The sequence below is a fragment of the Zootoca vivipara genome, chromosome 8 (assembly GCF_963506605.1).
Source record: "Zootoca vivipara chromosome 8, rZooViv1.1, whole genome shotgun sequence".
Lineage (NCBI taxonomy): Eukaryota > Metazoa > Chordata > Lepidosauria > Squamata > Lacertidae > Zootoca > Zootoca vivipara.
The window spans coordinates 87,736,730-87,757,349 of record NC_083283.1 but is presented as its reverse complement, the minus strand read 5'-3'; the positions used below and the strand labels follow the sequence as shown (position 1 = coordinate 87,757,349).

At 43.1% G+C, this 20,620-nt stretch overlaps 1 protein-coding gene across 5 annotated transcripts in view; it reads right to left on the bottom strand.

Moving 5' to 3' along the window:
- The window catches only part of ELF1 (E74 like ETS transcription factor 1), a 65,861-nt gene that overhangs the window by 39,172 nt on the left and 6,069 nt on the right, over nucleotides 1–20,620 (bottom strand). Inside the window, exon 1 of one of the 5 annotated variants that reach the window (XM_035101321.2) lies at nucleotides 10,976–15,604. The exons of 3 other annotated variants lie outside the window; for them this stretch is intronic. The gene's annotated coding sequence lies outside the window, so the exon portion shown is untranslated. Of the gene's footprint in view, nucleotides 1–10,975; nucleotides 15,605–20,620 lie in introns of those variants that run through there. One more of the 5 variants, XM_035101315.2, reaches the window with a different exon arrangement.

Below are 20,620 nucleotides of genomic sequence, written 5' to 3'. Positions count from 1 at the left end.
CCTAACAATTATTTTTCAGGTAGGTAGCCGTGTTGGTCTGATGCAGTCAAAATAAATAAATAAATTGTCCAGTAGCACCTTAGAGACGAACTAAGTTTGTTCTGGGTATAAGCTTTCATGTGCATGCACACTTCTTCAGATACACTGAAACAGAAGTCACCAGGCCCTTATATATAGTGGGAGGGTGGGGTGGGGTTTTTCTCAGAAGGGTAGTTTTTCTCAGATGGGTGATTGACTAAATGGGTATAGTAAACCTGTTGACAACTGTTAATGACTAAATTAGTCCTACAGGAAAAAGCAAGGGACAGTATGCAGATGACCAAAAATAGCTTTAGCTATTAATTATCTACTCTGCCTTATTCCTCCATTTGTTGCTCATGATCAGAAATATTCCCATTTTCCATTAAGTCCAGTCTTGAAAAAAGAATACAGTCATTTTTTCCACTTTAGATTGTTACATCATAACCTTCATGAGAAGAATTAAAGAACAGCAGTATCTTGGTTCATCTGTTCCACTTCTAGTGGTCTAACTGACAGGAAGCAGACATGTAGCTATGAAGGATGAGTGACAAGTGCTTCCTGCCTTCACTACTGCATCTTTCTTTCACACTTGTAGTAGGAGAGTTCATTAATGTCACAGTATACTAAACAAAGCATCCAGTGTAATGCCTTTCAGAGAAACACCTGCTAACATCTGCAAAGCAACATGCTATAAAATACAAATTCAAAACACTGTGGGGCAAAGCGAGCCAATTCTCACACTGAAGGCAAAGAAAAAACTGGGAGAAATGAAAGATGGCAAACATTCTTTGAAATTAAGTATATTAAGTATATTACCAGAAATCACAAACCACCATCTTAAGAAATAAGAAATTATGTTCCCTAGCTTCACAAGATCTAATGGCTAGCAAGGCTTCTACGGTAGCAGTTGTGACCTAAACATATTGTGGTGAGTTTGCAGGGGAGGAAGTTGGCTATGTGAGATCCTCTTCACCCCTGGATCCAGCAAATGTTAACATAGAAGCCAAGCTAGCTTCCTGTGTTAAGGTGATCAGCAGGCCATTAAGAGATCAAAGGAGACAGGAATCTGTGGGAGACAGCAAACAGGTGGGCACCCTCCCTCAACTCAAGAGAGTTAGAAGGATAAAGCCTGGGTTTTGAGTTGCAGTGAGGTGAATCCAAAGCAAGGCAGCAAGCTGGAGAGAGGCAGGACAACCTTTGAGAGCAAGGTTAGACTTCTTCTTGAATCCAATACCCTTTTTGGGTGTTGATGCTGTGAACCCCTCCCTCATAGGCAGAGGTTGTATATACTGTATGCATAAAGAGATCAGGTATCATAAAGACACCACAGTCTCCTCTGTGGAAACCTGAGCCCTGGGTAAGGGCCTGGAAGCGCTGGAATGGGAGGTTGGGGTGGCTGCAGGCAACAATATGATGTGTCACATGTTCATCAACACAAAAACTGGATGGAAGCAACTGATCCTGCATTTTTATGAAACACAGCATGATTAAATCTATTGAATGATGGAAGCATTTCAGAGTTTGACAAACATCTGTTGCCAACTGTAGCACACACCTTTCTGCTACGAAAGTCATACAAAATTTTTCTTTCTTCATCAAAAAACCATCACAAAACAGGAAGTACCAGAATGGGAAAATAAAAGTGTTAGCTGGGAGGGACTACAAACAAGCCTGGCAATTTTAACTGGGCAATCTTAGATTTTGTTTGGAAAATATTAAGATACATGTACGATGGATATTGTAACTCCAACTATTTTTTCCTAGGTAAAAATCAACCCTATAATTGTTTAAAGCATTGAAATATTGCATTATTTAAAAGGGGAATTTTCACAAAAAATTGGAACTATCGTAAGAAGCCCACATCACTGTCAAATCTAACCAATCAGTGGCAACAGCAATAGAGGAGGTGGGGGGAAGAAAGGAACCACATATACTTGTGCCCAAATACACACCAAATTTACAGCAAGCAGGCAGCCACAAAGCCTCCAAATTTTAAAAGCCACTTCTTTAAACTGTGGAGGAAGAAATGAGTGTCTGCTGATAACGGACCTGAAACTCTTGAGAAGCCGGATGGATCTTAAATACACATCTCCTTTTGTACTTTAGGGAAAAAATTCAAATTCCCACCATAAAGGGCTCCTCCTTATGCTCCAGTTTCTTGCTACATTTTGTAACCTAAACTTCCATATACAACTAAAATTATGAAAACAAAAACAATTTACACGCATATACGGAACTTTCCTAAAATTATTCAGATTGCAGACTGTTTCAACTTCTGGAATATTACAAAAAGGACTTTGTAGGTGAGGAAGGGAGAAATGAAGTATAAGCGGCACTTAGAATCATAGAGTTGGAAGAGACCACAAGGGCCATCCAGTCCAACCCCCTGCCAAGCAGGAAACACCATCAAAGCATTCTTGACATATGCCTGTCAAGCTTCTGCTTAAAGACCTCCAAAAAAGGAGACTCCACCACACTCCTTGGCAGCAAATTCCACTGTCGAACAGCTCTTACTGTCAGGAAGTTTGCCCTCCTCCAGTCTGCTGGGACTTCGCCTGTTCTCCAGGAATTCTCAAGGATTACTGCCAGTGGTTCTGAAATCACCTCTGCCAGTTCTTTTAATAGTAGTTCATCTGGCCCTGGAGACTTGAATACAACATCTAAACTAGCCAAGTATTCTTGTACTACCTCCTTACTTGTTCTGGGCTGTGTTTCCCCAGCTGAGTCATCTGCTCCATGTTCTTCAGGTCGGGCATTGTTTTCTTTTTTGGAGAAGACTGAGGCAAAGAAGGCATTGAGGAGTTCTGCCCTTTCTCTGTCCCCTGCTCGCATTTCACCATCTTCTCCTCTAAGTGACCCCACTGTTTCCTTGTTCTTCCTTTTGCTACGGACATACCCATAAAAGCCCCCTTTTTTGCTTTTAACCTCTCTAGCAAGCCTGAGTTCATTCTGTGCTTTAGCTTTTCTGACTTTGTCTCTACACGTGCTGGCTATTTGTTTCAATTCCTCTCTGATCACTGATGCAAACCCACATCTACTTCCTCTAGTCCTTCCTGGAGAAAATGATGAAAGGCGAGCAGTGGCCTTCAAGGTGTTTCAGGGTGCTATACAGTATACCTTTAAGGTCTCTATATAAAATCACTGTGAGGGAAGTCACCTGGAGGTTTGGGTTGAAGTGCCATCAGTATGACACCCAATTCTACTTCTCTTTTCTATCTGCTCGCCCCAGGGAGGCCCTGAGGCAGTTTTTGGGTGGATGACAGGAAACAAGGTGAAGCTTAATCCAGGTAAGAAGACTGTGCTGTGGGGTGGGAAAACCAACTCCAAATATTCTGAATGGAAGTTTGCAAATGCTCCCAGACTAGGTTGCCCTCCCCACAGAAGGGGCGGGCTTCTTATTACTATCTTTTTACTATCCTTTTACTGCTGGCTTTAGTGGTTGGTCTGCGGCTGAATTTTTAGTAAGGTCACATTACCTCATTTTAGTAATGTATTGCCCTGTTTTGAAACGTACAATTTAAAAACAGATTATGGTTTGAATGTGTCAGTTTTTGCAAACCATTATTCTTGAAAAGTACTCTTAGTATGAGTACCTAAGGTAGTGTTACTCAAAGTAAGCAAAAAGTAAGGTTACCATAACTTCCTGACATCCTGTAGTGTGCGCACACTCAGAGGATGACCTCCAAACCATTCTAAATATCTTTGCAGAAGGTTACAAAAAGCTTGGCCTATCACTCAACATCCAAAAATCCAAAGTGCAGCACCAACAAGTACAAAATAACCCCTCTGCAGCGCCACAAATCCAACTCAGTGGTGTAACGTCGGAAAATGTTGATCACTTCTACCTAGGCAGTTACCTTTTCCACAAGGGCCAACACTGATGCTGAAATCCAGCATTGCCTGAGGTCTGCAAGTGCGGCTTTCTCCCGATTGAAGTGCAGAGTGTTTGCGGACCAGGACATCCACAGGGAAACCAAAGTGCTTGTGTACAAAGCTATTGTACTACCAACATTACTATATGCTTGTGAAACATGGACCACTTATAAACGCCATCTCCAACTCCTCAAAAGATTCCATCAATGGTGTCTCCGAAAAAATTTACACATCACTTGGGAAGACAGGCGAACTAATATCAGCGTACTGGAAGAAGCAAAGATCACCAGTGTTGAAGCAATGATTCTTCAACATCAACTCCGTTGGACTGCTCATGTTGTGCGGATGCCTGATGATCATCTTCCAAAGCAACTACTCTCTTCCCAACTTAAAAATGGAAAGCGTAATGCTGGTGGTCAACAAAAGAAGTTTCAAGTCTCAAGGCAAATTTTAAAAAATGTAGTATAAACACTGACAAGTGGGGGAAACACCGGCCTGCGAGCGCTCCAGTTGGAGAACAGCCTTTACCAAAGGTGTCATGGGCTTTGAAGAAACTCGATCTCAGGACACAAGGGAGAAACATGCTAAGAGGAAGGCACGCTTAAATCCACACCGTGGATGTCCCCAATGTGGAAGGACGTGTGGATCCAGAATTCACCTCCACAGTCATTTACGGACCCATTGTTAAAATTGTGTTTATGGAAGACAATCTTACTCAGCTGATCGCCAAAGAAGGAGAAGACTCATGGTTTCAGTTTCAGGACAAAGGAGGGTTCCTGCTTCATCTTAATTTCCACTTTGAGAGCTCTATCTGAGAAAAGTTATAGTGCCTTCCCTCTGGGTATGCAGCACAATATTCTAAGTGTCCTTTGTACTCTGATCCTTCCCCCTTTGCAAAATCGACAGTAATGGAGGTGTTGCTAATCGTCTCTCATGAGCATCCTTTGCTCTGGTTAAGAGGTTGCCAGAATTCTACTGTACCCTCGATATGAATGAAATCCTGTATAGGATGCCCAGGGAACAACTACAATTCATTTTTGTCATCAAGTAGCTTCCAGTTTTAATGGAGGGGGGAGCATAAACTGAGGAGCAAAGAACAGATTGGTCAGATAACCAAAAATCTGTAAAGATTTTGCTAAAAAAAATCAGGATACAACTATTGTTGCATCAATAGGAGTATAGCATCTAGATCAAGGGAAGTAATAGTACCACTGTATTCTGCTCTGGTCAGACCTCACCTGGAATACTGTGTCCAGTTCTGGGCACCACAGTTCAAGAAGGATACTGACAAGCTGGAATGTGTCCAGAGGAGGGCAACCAAAATGGTCAATGTCTTATGAGGAACGGCTTAGGGAGCTGGATATGTTTAGCCTGGAGAAGAGAAGGTTAAGGGGAGATATGATAGCCATGCTCAAATATATAAAATGATGTCATATAGAGGAGGGAGAAAGGTTGTTTTCTGCTGCTCCAGAGAAGCGGACACGGAGCAATGGATTCAAACTACAAGAAAGAAGATTCCACCAAAACATTAGGAAGAACTTCCTGACAGTAAGAGCTGTTCGAGAGTGGAATTTGCTGCCAAGGAGTGTTGTGGAGGTTTTTAAGCGGAGGCTTGCCAGGCATATGTCAGGAATGCTTTGATGGTGTTTCCTGCTTAGCAGGGGGTTGGACTGGATGGCCCTTGTGGTCTCTTCCAACTCTATGATTCTAAGTTTCTTGTGTAATCTGCAAAAATCAACAAGTGAGGTTTTTCAAGGCGTAGAGGCAAATATAAGCATCAGCTCATGTCTTTTGATAAGTAGCTGTTCAAGTACAGCAGAAAAGGCCAGTAGAATAAAAGAAATTGTCAACTGCACAAACTTTGAAACCACAGAGATAGGAACAGGTGTGGTAAACATAAAAATATATATTCCAACACATTTTAAGCAGTCATTACTTTTCATCTGGGGAACATTACTGAATGGGTTTCTTTTACTCCCAAGCAAGTTGGTGACAATCCCTTGAAAGAGACCTCCTGAAAAATAATAGCAGTAGTACCTTATTTTGCCTATACTGTACTCCAAAAATATACTGGGAGTTCTGAACAGTTTTTTGCTACTCTGCTGCTCCTGGATAATAAGGCCGGTGTAACATACAATGTGGCCAAATTCTGCATAGCAGCAATTAAAATGTGACACATAATGACTAGCACCCAGGAGTAGTATATTGACGGAAGATCATCAAGGGTTCCTCATCTGACAGATAAATGACCAGCTGGAACTGCTTTTTTATGTATATGTAATTTTATTTATTTTAGTTTGTTCTGAGATTGTAAATTTTTTAATTGGTGATTTCATCCTAATACTGGTCATTGACCATAATAAAATGACTTGACTTGAACTGCCGTAGTTGCTATTTAACTTTGCTTGAGTACCAGAAACTGCAAGTGAAAACACAACATGAGTAGTTGTCAAACAACAATTTTGCTCTCTTAATGAAGAGATGCACTTCTCTCTTTCCCTATCCACCCATCCTCTTTCCCAGTTTTAATATTTTGATGTAAACCACTTTTTGTGAAATGCAGCACACACACACACACCCCAGAACCAACATTCAAAACATCCCAAATGTTTCTATGCAGGTCCTGTTCTATTCAGTTAGGTCAGTCATTCTATTCTGTTCTGTTTCTTTTATTTGCAATAGGCTAGATATCACATTCACTGTTCACGCAAAGGACAAATTAACAGACACTTCATATCCAACAGCAGCCACCGCCTGGGTTTATGTGACATGGGACAAGCAACTTAGCACTGCAATTCACCACTTTTTGTTAAATACGTCCAACAATTTGGAAATGAAGGGTTGCTTTTTTTAAAGAAAAAAAGCCCAAAAAGCCCAGTAATGAAAAAATGATCCTACTCCAAGCAGAAAATGTTTTATAATGGTCATTTCAATAACAATGTTTTAAAAAGAGGCTAGCAGATTTGGTTTTGACAGAATATGTCAGGAGACCACTAGGAACTATGAGAACATTACTAACTAGTGTATTTCAGCCCGTTTAATAACGGGCGCTAGAACATCCTGGGGTTCGGAGAAGCGCTTGTGCAGCGCTTCTCCGAACCCTGGGACCTGTCCTTGCTGTCGGCGGCAGGGGGACAGGAACGGAGGAGGAGAAAGCGCTGCGTTCTCCTCCTCCGTTCCTCTCCCCCAGCCGCCGACAGGAAGGACGCGCGCACTCTCCCCCCCCTGCCTCCTCCAACCGCCGCTCCTCACGGACAGGGAGGGTTGTGAGGAGGCCTTCGCCGGCCTCCACCCTCGCTTCCCTGACGTGCCCTGCAGTGAGGCGGTGTCCGGTGGGAGCGGCGGTTGGAGGAGGCGGAGGGGGGGAGAGTGTGCGCGCGCAGTCTCTGCTGTCCAATCCCTGTATCCCTGGGGCACACGCGCAGTGACCCAGGGACACACGGGACAGCTTGGGCGCAGGGACAACTTGGACTTTATTATATAGGATTATTACAAAAAGTGAACATTCACCTTTAACTTTTTCCGCTGCCCCTTAAGCGAGATACAATGTGATGAGAATCTCCTGTACTTTTTCTACACAATGTAACACCCATGGAGGGGATCAAGCTGGGAAAACTATAGGGGAGGGGACTGATCTCACAACACCTTCCACTGAAAAATTGCCTCCTCCTCCAGGGTTGTTCTTTCCCCTTGGAAAAATTGCAGGTACCCATATAATTCTGCCCTAAAAAGGGGGAATAGCAGGTGGAATTTTTAACCAAGAAATGAAACAGAGATGTGGGCCAACCAAAGACTAGACCACCACTCAAGCTGTGAGAATTCCTGTGTCCTACCTGGTGAGACGAATGAGGGGGTGGAAGTTGAACTTGAATCCTGACAAGATAAGAGGCACTGTGTGTGAGACTGGTTCCCGTGTCCAAGAAACTGGTCAACTCCCTGCTCTGAATGGCGTTGCACTCCCCAAGAAGGAGCAAAGTTCACAATCTGGGGTTGCTTCCAGTTTAGTCACTGGAGGTCCAGGTAGACTCAGTGGCTAGAAACCCCTTTTAACAGATGCAACCGGTGTAACACCTACAATGTTCCTGAATCAAAGCAGTTAATGCATTGGTTACTTCAAGGGTGGATTATTGGAATGCTTGTAGGGCTTCCCTTGCACTTGATCCAAAAGTTGCAGATAGTGCAGGATACTGCGGCATGATCGCTGACAGGAGTGAGACCCTGTCAGCATAGAATGGCTTTGCTCAGATAACGGCAGTGGTTCCTGATTTGCTACTGGACCAAGTTCAAGTTGTTCCTGTTGGTATATAAAGCCTGTGACAACTTGGGACCAGTTTACTGGTAAGATTGCTTTATCCCATATAGGGCCACTCATGCCCTTTGATCTGAGGAACTAGCACTGTTAAAGGTGCCACATAATCAGTGTTTTTTCTTTTAAAATGTTTAGGGGTACTCTCATTTTGACTCAAGAAAATCACCATTTTATACTTCAAATCAGGAAAAATAAATGGACAGCAAATAGACAAAAGTACAAAGATTTCCAAAATGTTTAGGAGTATTCATACCCCTGCGTCCCCCCAGAAAAAAAGCACTGACCATAATACTTGGAATGCATTTGAAAGAAATCCATATTTTAGTGTGACAGCACACATTTTGGAATCACTTTGGGCATTTTGAAATCAGGCCAGCACATCCACTGCACTTTTTCTGGTGCCTGTTAAAAACGTTTTGTTTAGGCATGACTATTTAGATATGTACAGCGTTGACATGTGTTTTAATCTGGTTTTTTTGCTCATAACTGATTTTATTTTTTAAAAAATGTTTTAAATAGTTGTTTTTAACTGGTTTTACTGAAAATCTGAACGTTTTATTATTTTTGTAAACTGCTTTGAATGTTTGTTTTTTTAAAAAAAAACACACACACAATCAAGCAGTACATAAACTTTAGTGAATAAATAAATAAATAAATATCTAGTTTGGCCTTCTGAGGCTAGCAACCCAAAGTTGTCATGTTCAAGGGCTTCTGCCCATCTCGTGAGAATGGTTTAAGGGCTGTTGTTGTTGTTTGCTTTCAGCAGCATACCCCTCCTGCCCCTATTACCAAGCTCCCTTTCATATCTCCTCAGATTCAAAAGAGGTTTGCTTTGTGGCACCGGTAAAAGTTGACTGCTGTTCACAAAAAGTTGTCCTAAAGCATTACTGAATATAGACAGCAATCACCAAGTTCTTTGGATCACAGATATATATGTGGATTTCAAAGTTATTTTTAAATACAGTGGCACCTCTGGTTAAAACGAACGTAATTCGTTCTGGAGGTCTGTTCTTAACCTGAAAATGTTCTTAACCTGAAGCACCACTTTAGCTCATGGGACCTCCTGCTGCCGCCGATGCACAATTTCTGTTCTCATCCTGAAGCAAAGTTCTTAACCTCAGGTACTATTTCTGGGTTAGCAGAGTCTGTAACCTGAAGCGTTTGTAACCCGAGGTACCACTGTATCTGATAACATAGGCTCCTTATATGCTAGGGAATACCACTACTTTGAGAGCATTAAACACTAGGGATACTGCAGGAGAACTTAATAGAAAGGCTGAAACGAAGGAACCGTACCAGAAATTGAACAGCATCTGACCAGCACCCCCCCCCCCGCCCCAGACAACATGCAAGCTTTCTATCTTGGTAATGGTGGTAGCAGCAAAAAGCCCCATTGTATTCCATCCACCCAGGGAGGCATTACAGGCAGCTGTTCCTCTGGCACTGCATCTTCTGTTTTAAGGAATCAGACCTGGTTTTAAAAGTTATTCAAGTTTTGTTTTCAGTTGAAAAGGGAAAATAAAACACAGCTTACTCAGATAAGCCTTCAGCTAAAACTGACAACTAACGCCTAAACAAGACAGGCAGAATCCCCCCTCTAAAATCATGTTGTGGAAAACAGTATCTTTGCATGTTGAAGTTGCATGTTGAAGTCAATAGAGAAATAATTTACAACTCGAGCGTATTCCCCTCCCCCCATTGAAACAGCCTTTCCACTCCTTGGTCCTACCGTGTTTCTCATATTATAAGACACGTCTTATATTTATTTTTTCCTCAAAAAAACACACTATGGCTTATTTTCAAGGGATGTCTTATTTTTTCCTCCTCCTCCTGCCGCGGCATTCAAGGAATATAAGCCATACCCCGTGTCTTATTTTCGGGGTATGGCTTATATTCCTTGAATGCTTAAAAATCCTGCTATGGCTTATTTTATGGGTATGTCTTAAAATATGAGAAACAGGGTAACCTGAGACCTTTATGTTACAACAACACAAACTCCCTTCTGCTATAAAATGTAATATATACGTTTTGCAGTATAGAACAGCAGAAATTCCCAGCAACAACAGTCTATAGGATTATGACAACTACAAACTCTTAGTTTTTCATTTTTGGGGGTAGCGTAACAGAAAGATGAGTGCTAAAATCACAGACAACAGAAGACTGGCTCAGTCTTCCTCAGTTCAATCTCTTGGATGTGAACAATCAGAATTCACCTCTTTAACCCAGCTCAGTTTACTAATGTGTCGTCTGGAGGATTCCCACAGGCTTGCCTATACCATGCTTAGACACACGTACTGTAACTATTTTACAAATAAGAATCTACCTTAAAGGTAAAGGCTACACCTGAAGTGTATTTTTTTTCTGTGGCACACAGTTTATATTATATTAGTTTCCTTTTTCAAAAACCTTAAATCCATTAACACTTTTATATATAGGTAAACCAGTAAAGCTGACAGGCCCCCTTAAAGTCATTTTCATTTTTCATGCAATCAAACTAATTGTGCTACAACAGATCGTTTTTCCAGCCTTAATCTTGCAAACCCATTTTTTAATATTGTGGCAAACAAAACCTTTAAATACCAAACAGTCAGTATAACACTATCTGTTCCCTATTTTTTAATTAAATTAAGCGTGGGACTTTCAATTATTAACATAGCCAAAAGCACATAGCCATGTTTGTTTTTAAAAACTCAGCAGGTACACCTAATCCTCTACCAGAAATATTAAATTTAAGTTACAGACACTTCACCAAGTTAAATCAGTCAAAATTACCTTGATCTAGGATGTTTGCAGAGTCCCAAAAGCTAGACAGTAAAAAGAAATCCAGCAGTTTTGTGCAGTTAAAATGGCTTCTGTAGATTGGGGAAGTGGTGTGTGTGCCTCAGCTTATGAGTCATACATGAAACTAAATGTTTCTCAGCGAGGCACGCCCAGGTTGCTGTGGGCCCAATTACTCCACCAGGTCAAACATGCAAATCTTCAGGTAAGAGGGGAAAGAGAGAACAACCTGAATCAGCCAGCCACACCTTAGCTAGTTGGAGAGCAAAGGCCGAACAATTGCCTGGAACATACAGACGTGAGCACGCTCAACAAGTGGAGAAGGAGAGGCCACAGCAATTCATGCAGCCCTATCAGATATTCCTCCCTGCACTCTGTTTGCTAAAGAACCAAATAATTTCACTGTTCAGAGAAGTTAATGATCAATCACCAAACCCTTTACACTGTAAATCAGCTAAACACAACTTTGCAGTATTGTTAAAACCACTTAATTTGAATATAATTTACTTCAATTAAATTGCAACAGAAGGCATTGTTTTTGTCAGAGTATTAATTATTCTAAACACACCATAACCTTGTACTGGGGTACCGGGGGCATCCGGGTCACTTAGCAATACTTCTGCCATGTAAGATAACTCTTCATCATAGCTTTTTTTGTTTGAGTCAAAAAATAAGAACATAAAAAGGGAACTTGGAAAAACAATTACATACAGCAAGACCAATCTTACGAGGTGTAGCCATTCAGTAAAGGCAGGGCAAAATGAAACCAGAATCAGGAAGTCCCAAAGGCAGAAGACACTAACAAGGAACAGCTGAGTTTAGAACATGCACCATGGATGCTGGTATTGTTATTATTTATTAAATTTGTATAACCCCTTCCTTCAAAGACCTCTGGGGAGTTCACAGCATAAAAATCCAAAATAAAAACACAAAATACATAACACAAACAAGAACAATCCCATAACCCCCACCCAAAGACATTTAAAAGGTCACAAGATGTTAATTAGCCAAAGGCCTGGTTAAAGTGGAACACTTTTGCCTGGCACCTTAAGATGTATAATGAAGGTGCCAGGGAGAGCTTTCCACAGATGGGGAGCCACTGCAGAGAAGCCCGTTCTCGTGTTGCCACCCTCCAGACCTCTCAGGGAGGAGGCACACAAAGAAGGGCTTCAGAAGATGATCTCAGGGTCTGGGTTGGTTCACATGGAGAGAGGTGGTCCTTGAGGTACTGCGTTCCCGAGCCATTAAAGGCTTTGTAGGTCAAAACCAGCACTTTGAATTGGGCCCGGAAACTTATTGGTAGCCAGTGCAGCTGGGCCAGGATTTGTTCAAACTGTCTTGCCCTGGTGAGCAACAGAGCTGCCAAATTTTGCACCTGCTAAAGTTTCTGAAGCGTCTTGAGAGGCAGCCCCACATATAACATGCTACAGTGAGCCTCGCTAGACGAATTTAATTCGTTCCACGGGTCTTTTCTTATAACGAAAAATTCGTCTAGCGAATCCCATAGGAATGCATTGAAAATTTTTTGCCCTTAGGAACGCATTAATTGAATTTCAATGCATTCCTATGGGAAACCGCGATTCGCTAGACGAATTTTTCATAAAACGAATTTGTCTAGCGAGGCAACCTCCGCTAGAAAAAAACTTTCGTTAAGCGGAAATTTCGTTAAGCAGGGCATTCATTAAGCGAGGCACCACTGTATAGCAATCCAACTGGCATGTTTTGGCATCTGTTGGTGCCACATGTCAGGGAGTCCACCGCAGATTGCGGACAGCAACCGAGCATCTCCCCACAGTTCATAGAGGGGCTGCTTCCTTTTCTTCCTTGCCTCTCTCTGTCTCTAGACTGCAGACAGAAGGAGAGCAGAAGCGGAAACAACTGCCAGTATTAATTACCTGTGTTCAACAAAAGTGAATTATTACCTAACAAAAAGGAAGGACAGTGATACCTCGGGTTACAAATGCTTCAGGTTACATTTTCAGGTGGCGGATCACGGGAAACCCGGAAGTACTGGGAAGGGTTACTTCCGGGTTTTGACAATCGCGCAAGCACCAAATCGAATCACGTGCGTGCCCAGACGCAGCGCTGCAGGTTACGAACGCTGCGGGTTGCGGACGTGCTTCCATCACGGATTACGTCCGCAACCTGAGGTTCCACTGTATGTGGTAAATACAGCAGCAAGTCTTGTGGCATCTTAAACATGAATGCATTTATTATGGCATAAGCTTTCAGATATATAAAATGTAATCCTGAGTTTCAGGTACATATTGGTGAGAGCTAATTAATGCATATAGCATGATAAAAAAAATCCAGTACCAGTTTTAATTGTTTTTTAAAAATTAATTTAATTGTTTTTTAAAAATGGAAAAATGTGGGGGTGTTACCTTTTCCATATTTTTTAAGTAAGAAAGGGGCAGATGATTCCTGCATTGCATGTGGTTGGGTCTCTTCCAACTCTACAGTGCTGTGATTCTAAGAGATGAGGTTTCTCGGAGAAAGAGCTATGCAATGTTGCGAACTCCCCCACTTCTGGCTGTGGGCCCTAACTGACTTTTCCTATCAGATAACGTCCTTACATAGGAAAAGTGTTCCTTATTGTAAGGATTACCATTTTAATTACAGAAGTGTAGAGACCCCAAGGTACGGCTGACATATGTCTGGATTTTCCCGTACACAGTCGGAATACACTGGTAGCTTGGTTCTCAAACATAATCCATTCGTGAAGTCCGTTCCAAAACCAAGGCGTGCTTTCCCATAGAAAATAATGCAAAACATATTAATCCGTTCGTCTTTTAAAAACAACCCCTAAAACAGCAATTTAACATGAATTTTACTATCTAACGAGACCATTGATCCAAAAAATGAAAGCAATAATCAATGTACTGTACTGTACTATAAAATAAGACAGTATTGTAGATAATAAAAATAAAAATAAGTTCTTACCTGCACTGTTTAAAAACCGGAGCACTTCCGGGTTTTCACTGTTTGGGAACCAAGGCGTTTGAGAACCAAGGTACTGCAGTGGGCAGCAGTGTCCAGGCAAAAATCAGGAAACTGTCCAGGAAAATCCAGGTGTATGGCAGCCCATGGCAGCAGTGCCCTTTTCGCCAGTTTTCCATACAAATAGCTCAAAAACAGCAATCTACCCCAAGGGTCATCTAGTCCAACCCCCTGAAATGCAGGAATGATTTCATTGAAAGTCACCCTGACAATTTCAATCATGATTCTAATAATATATTTAAAAACATGTGCCAGAATGGTTACCCCATATTGCAGGGGGGTGGGTGGAGCTTGCTTTAGACCACTTTCTCATTCCCAGTGAGAATTAGCAATTGAACCAGTTTGTAGTTTGGTCTCTTAGGTTCTACTCTGGCAATTTTGCTTATGTCAAATCTATTAGGCTATCTTTTAAGACAAAAGCCTCACAAGACCTCTTACATGGCAAAGTATATACAGAATTAAAACTAAAACAATTTATTTATTCATCTGTAACCACCAGAAAACAAACATTCATGTGATAATTTCCCATATGCCTAAATACAGACTTCTGGGATGAAAAGATGGCTGACTAGTTGTTTACTGTTGGTACTCCGTAAACAGAGATACTGTAATTATGCAGTGATTAATGACAGCCAAGACGTAAATCTTGGTTGTCACATCCTCTCTTTGAATATAGGGGGATCCAAGGGATCAACCTCTAATGCTCTGAAGAAAGCTACTCTTTACTCTGAAGAATGGGGGCGTTTCTGATACAGTGAGTGACTGGGAGTGAGAAACCAACCACTACTGTGCCCACCACATAATAGCCCTGAATACTAGCCCTCGAGGCATTAGGTCAGCTAGATCTCCCTTCTTTTAAATATCTTTGAGACTGTGGTTAATTACAACTGAGGTGATCTGTCTACCAATTAAACTATCACCTGGAATGTAAACTGACTGCTGGTGTAAGAAGAGGCATTGACAGACTGAAAATAAAACAAAAAACAAATTTTAATTGTTTGTGACTAAGAAAGATTATTAACAAATAAGGAAGCTCTGGTTAAGAATTTTCATTTTATATTACTTTTAATTCTTTGTCCCGTATGTGGAGTTCTGGCTGCAAAAGTGAAACTAAATTCTTCAACCAATGGAAAGGAATGCACTTCTTTGTTAAAGAGACAGATGCAAGTTTTCAGATGCAAGGCAGAAACTTTTAGGTGGAAACTAACAGAAACCAGTATGGTAAAAATACTGTTGAACACCCTATTGGCTGTTGGTACCATGTGGCAATTATTGGATGAGCAACTGAAAGAGCTCCATAAAATGGTGAATGAAAGATCAAACTAAATTCTAACTGGTCATCCTTCCATTACCATCCCATAGGAAAAATGAGTAGTGGCCCTAAGTTTTGGAGCTTCGCAACCACTCTCCATTTCCTCCTCCAAGTGGCCATTCTACCGTGTTTCCCCCTTTTTAAGACACCGTCTTATAACTTTTTTTCCTCAAAAAAAACCACGGTGTCTTATTTTCAGGGGATGTCTTAAGGCTTGGTGCTCTGTGCAATCACACATGACACTTTCTGGCACATGCAGATACAGATCAGCTGTAGCGCTGAAATCAGCTGTTCCTGGTTCAGGTGTAGCGCGCGCCTAGCGAAGTCAGCCCTGAGAAGGGAAAATGGCATTTAAAAATGCCGTTTGAAGTGATTTTAGCCTGTCGCCCAGAACCGGCTGCTGCAGCGCGGAGCGCCCAGCAGCGCCCGGGGGAGCGCCCAGCAACACGGACAGAGCGCTCAGCAGCACCAGGAGGAGCGTCCCACCGTGCCAGGCGGCGGGGTGGCAGGCCTCCTTGGCATGGCGAGGAAGAGACGAGGGCGCTGGCTCGGGCGCTCCTGAGTCCTGACCCCAGCCGCTTCTACGCGGCAGCAGCAAAAGAGCCATGCGGCCACATGGAGAGGCTAGTGCCCGAGCGGGAGACGCGATCTCTGCAAAGCTCTGCACTCACTTCATCCGCCCGACGGGAAAGCGAAGTGGGGAAGAGAAAAAGAGAAAAAAACGAAGCGGCTCTTTTTCTCTTCCCCACTTCACTTTCCCGTCGGGCGGATGAAGTGAGTGCAGAGCTTTGCAGAGATCGCGTCTCCCACTCGGCCACATGGAGAGGCGAGCGCCTGAGCGGGAGACGCGCTCTCTGCAAAGCTCTGCACTCACTTCATCCGCCCGACGGGAAAGCGAAGTGGGGAAGAGAAAAAGAGAAAAAACTGAAGCGGCTCTTTTTCTCTTCCCCACTTCACTTTCCCGTCGGGCGGATGAAGTGAGTGCAGAGCTTTGCAGAGATCGCGTCTCCCGCTCGGCCACATGGAGAGGCGAGCGCCCGAGCGGGAGACGCGCTCTCTGCAAAGCTCTGCACTCACTTCATCCACCCGACGGGAAAGCGAAGTGGGGAAGAGAAAAAGAGCCGCTTCGGTTTTTTCTCTTTTTCTCTTCCCCACTTCGCTTTCCCGTCGGGCGGATGAAGTGAGTGCAGAGCTTTGCAGAGAGCGCGTCTCCCGCTCGGGCGCTCGCCTCTCCATGTGGCCGCACGGCTCTTTTGCTGCTGCCGCGTAGAAGCGGCTGGGGTCAGGACTCAGGAGCGCCCGAGCCAGCGGCCTCGTCTCTTCCTCGCCATGCCAAGGAGGCCTGCCACCCCGCCGCCTGGCACGGTGGGACGCTCCTCCTGGTGCTGCTGAGCGCTCCGTCCGTGTTGCTGGGCGCTCCGCCCGGCGCTGCTGCGCGCTGCAGCAGCCGGTTCCAGGCGGCGGGGAGGCAAGCTGAAATCACTTCAAACGGCGTTTTTAAACGCCATTTTACCTCCTCAGGGCTGACTTTGCTAGGTGCGCGCTACAACTGAACCAGGAACAGCTGATTTCCCCACAGCTTATCTGTATCTCCGCGCTCTGCTTCCTTGCTTTGCCTGCCGCTGCTGAGCGTTCCACGCTGCAGCAGCTGGTTCCAGGCCCCCAGTTGGCAGGCATGGGGGTATGTCTTATTTTCAGGGTATGTCTTATATTTCTCAAATGCTTAAAATTGTTGCCCTGGCATACTTTTTGACTACGTATTAAAAAAGGGGAAACACGGTAACCACAAAAAAGCTGATGAGGTGGCTATAATCCATCTGAATTATGTTTATTCCACTGAATTCCCCAATATGTCTCAATACTGTAAATGCTTTCATAAAAACTAGGTTAATGTGGTTGCAATGTTGAATGCTTACTGAGGAGTTAAGTAGTACTGAACACAATGAGAATTACTTTTGCGTAAACAAGCCTATGATCAAGTTACCAGTCTACCTACTGTGGTGCCCACCCACTCTTTCTGTTTTGGGGATACATGTCCGACTTGAAGATGTAGAGTTGATAGCAAAAGCAATAGGTTCCTTCAGCAAAAAAGAAAAGCAAACAATTTTAAGAAGCAAAAAACTTTCTCCTAAAGGCCTCCTTCTTGGCTGGAACATATGACTAAGGGTGAATGTACAGTATAGAGCAAGCTTCCCCCAACTAAGGCCCACGGGCCGGATGCGGCCCGCGAGGCTCATTTATGTGACCCCTACCGCCCGCTCTTACCGGCGTGGCGCGGCTGCCCACTTCCAGGTCACCGGGAGCGTTGGAAATAGCTTGTGCGCATGAGCAAGCGTCATTTCCAGCGCATTTCTGGGTCGGAGGAAACCCGTGGGCATGCGCACAAGCTATTTTCGGCACTCCTCCAACCTGGAAGTGCGCCGGAAATAGCGTGTGCGCATGTGTATGGGTGCGTGCTCCCGCACGCTCCCCCACCCTCCGGCCCGCCGCACAATCGGTGCGGTGGGCATTGGCCTGAGGCCGGGTAAGTTTGGGGAGCCCTGGTATAGAGAATGCTTTACAAAGAAAGAGAAGTAGGCTTGCAGAGCAGCTATTGCCCATGAATACATAAGACTCTTCCACTCACCCCTCTCCCTCCATCTCCATGGAACCAGTTTTTCAGGTTTTCCAAGTTATACTCTGGAAAACCCAAAACAGGTCCTGAAAAGTATGTCAACTCTGCTGAAATAGTGGCATTTATGTTCCGGTGGTACAACTGTTACAGATGTATTGATTTCCAGCCTTAAAGGTCTGTACACAGTCAGGCATGTAAACAGCCTCTTGCCTAGTTAATCAGGGAAAACAGGTAGAGAAAAACGGGACTCCACATTGCCATCTGGTGACACAATGTTAAAGCACATATACAACACATATAAATCACTTTTTCTTTACCAGTCTAGCTGAGTCCATACTTTTGTATTTACAAATTCCTAGGAAGCCAACGAAACTTGTTGTAGAAGAAATGAATCGTCCATTGAAGGCATCCAGCTCAGTCAACAGAAACACATTTTTTTCACACAATGCATGACACAAACTTGGTAAAATTCACTATCTAAAGTTATAACAATGTTATCAGCTTAAAATGCTTTTAAAAATATTTGGTGAATTAATGGACAATATTGCTGGCAGCCAATGGTAAGTCTAATTATTATGTAAACAGAGCATATATGTACAGAGGCCGTATGTTCCCAAATGTCAGGAGCTGCTCCTCTGTTTCCAAAGGTCTCACTGCCCGCTGTTCAAAACAAAATGCTAAGACTAGATTTATTCTATAAGGCCAAGCTTAATAAGAATTGGGGGGGGGGGGAGAGACACTGTGCATAGCCTAAGAAATTATGATGATCCAGAAACAGTTTGCACATGCAGTTCTCCTACAGCAAGAGCCCCAAAGCTGGTCTGGAGGATGTCTAGAGCTAGCAACTGGATCCTGCCCCGATTTCCCATCACATGCCTTCTTCCTACTTGACCATGCTGCTGTCCATTTATCAACTCAGAGCACAAACTCAAAAGAAGCAAATCTTACAACTATTTATATTTGACTAAAAGAAATCTATCATACAGTGAAGGGCTTAGAAATACAGTAATCAAATATTCCTACTGCTCAGTTAATTAGTAGTAAATGTTAGATGATAATGCATGTTAAGTAATGGTTTTGCCAAGTAGTAGATAAAAAGGAGCTCAACTGACAATACTGTTGGGGGAGCACTTCTATTCAGATTATTTGAAGCAAAGAGGAGAAAGGGGGAATATAAATTTTAAAAGGAATCATTAGATGTTATGATTGTCACAGAGCCACAAACAGGCTGCCACTAGTGATCATCTGGAGTCCACACAATGGCAGAGCCACTAACTCTACCCTGCCCAGCAAGCGGAGATAAAAATAAATAATAATAATAATCCCCAGCCACTCTGGGAGGCTTCCAACAAAATATTAAAAATACATCAAATATTAATAAAATATTAATAAAACATCAAAGAAGCAGTTTGTACTGCAACAACAGTCCTAGGTATCCTTCCTGAGAGGGACATCATTGGGCACAAGGCACATGAAGAGCTTATATTTGATTGTCCTAGAATCATAGAATCATAGAGTTGGAAGAGACCACAAGGGCCATCCAGTCCAACCCCCTGCCAAGCAGGAAACACCATCAAAGCATTCCTGACAGATGGCTCTCAAGCTTCCGCTTAAAAACCTCCAAAGGAGACTCCACCACACTCCTTGGCAGCAAATTCCACTGCCGAACAGCTCTTACTGTCAGGAAGTTCTTCCTAATGTTTAGGTGGAATCTTATTTCTTGTAGCTTGAATCCATTGTTCCGTGTCTGCTTCTCTGGAACAGCAGAAAACAACCTTTCACCCTCTTCTATATGACATCATTTTATATATTTGAACATGGCTATCATATCACCCCTTAACCTTCTCTTCTCCAGGCTAAACATACCCAGCTCCCTAAGCCGTTCCTCATAAGGCATCGTTTCCAGGCCTTTGACCATTTTGACTGCCCTCCTCTGGACACATTCCAGCTTGTCTGTATCCTTCTTGAACTGTGGTGCCCAGAACTGGACACAGTACTCCAGGTGAGGTCTGACCAGAGCAGAATACAGTGGTACTATTACTTCTATTGATCTAGATGCTATACTCCTATTGATGCAGCCCAGAATTGCATTAGCTTTTTTAGCTGCTACATCACACTGTTGACTCATCCTGTATTTGTGCCTTTTTTTTGCCCCAGTGCAGTACTTTACATTTCTCCTTGTTAAAATTCATCTTGTTTGCTTTGGCCCAGTTGTCTAATGTGTTAAGGTCATTTTGAAGTGTGATCCTGTCTTCTGGGGTATTAGCCACCCCTCCCAATTTGGTGTCATCTGTTGGATGTAGTTCATCTGGAGACTTGAATACACATACCCATAAAAGCCCTTTTTTGTTGCTTTTAACCTCTATAGCAAGCCTGAGTTAATTCTGTGCTTTAGCTTTTCTGACTTTTTCTCTACACGTGCTGGCTATTTGTTTGAATTCCTCTCTGGTGATTTCCCCCCTTTTCCATTTTTTGTACATATCCCTTTTTAATCTTAACTCAGTTAAAAGTTCTTTAGATAGCCACCCTGGCTTCTTTAGGCACCTTCCATGTTTCCGTCTCATTGGTATTGCCTGAAGTAATATTGCCTGTGTCTTCCCACACAGCTGTTGCACAGGATGGAAATCTGAGCAAAAGGTCCAAGGTTACCAGCTTCTAGTGCACCAATACTGCTTCTGATGACTGTCTATTGAGGGCAGAAGAATGGGCCATG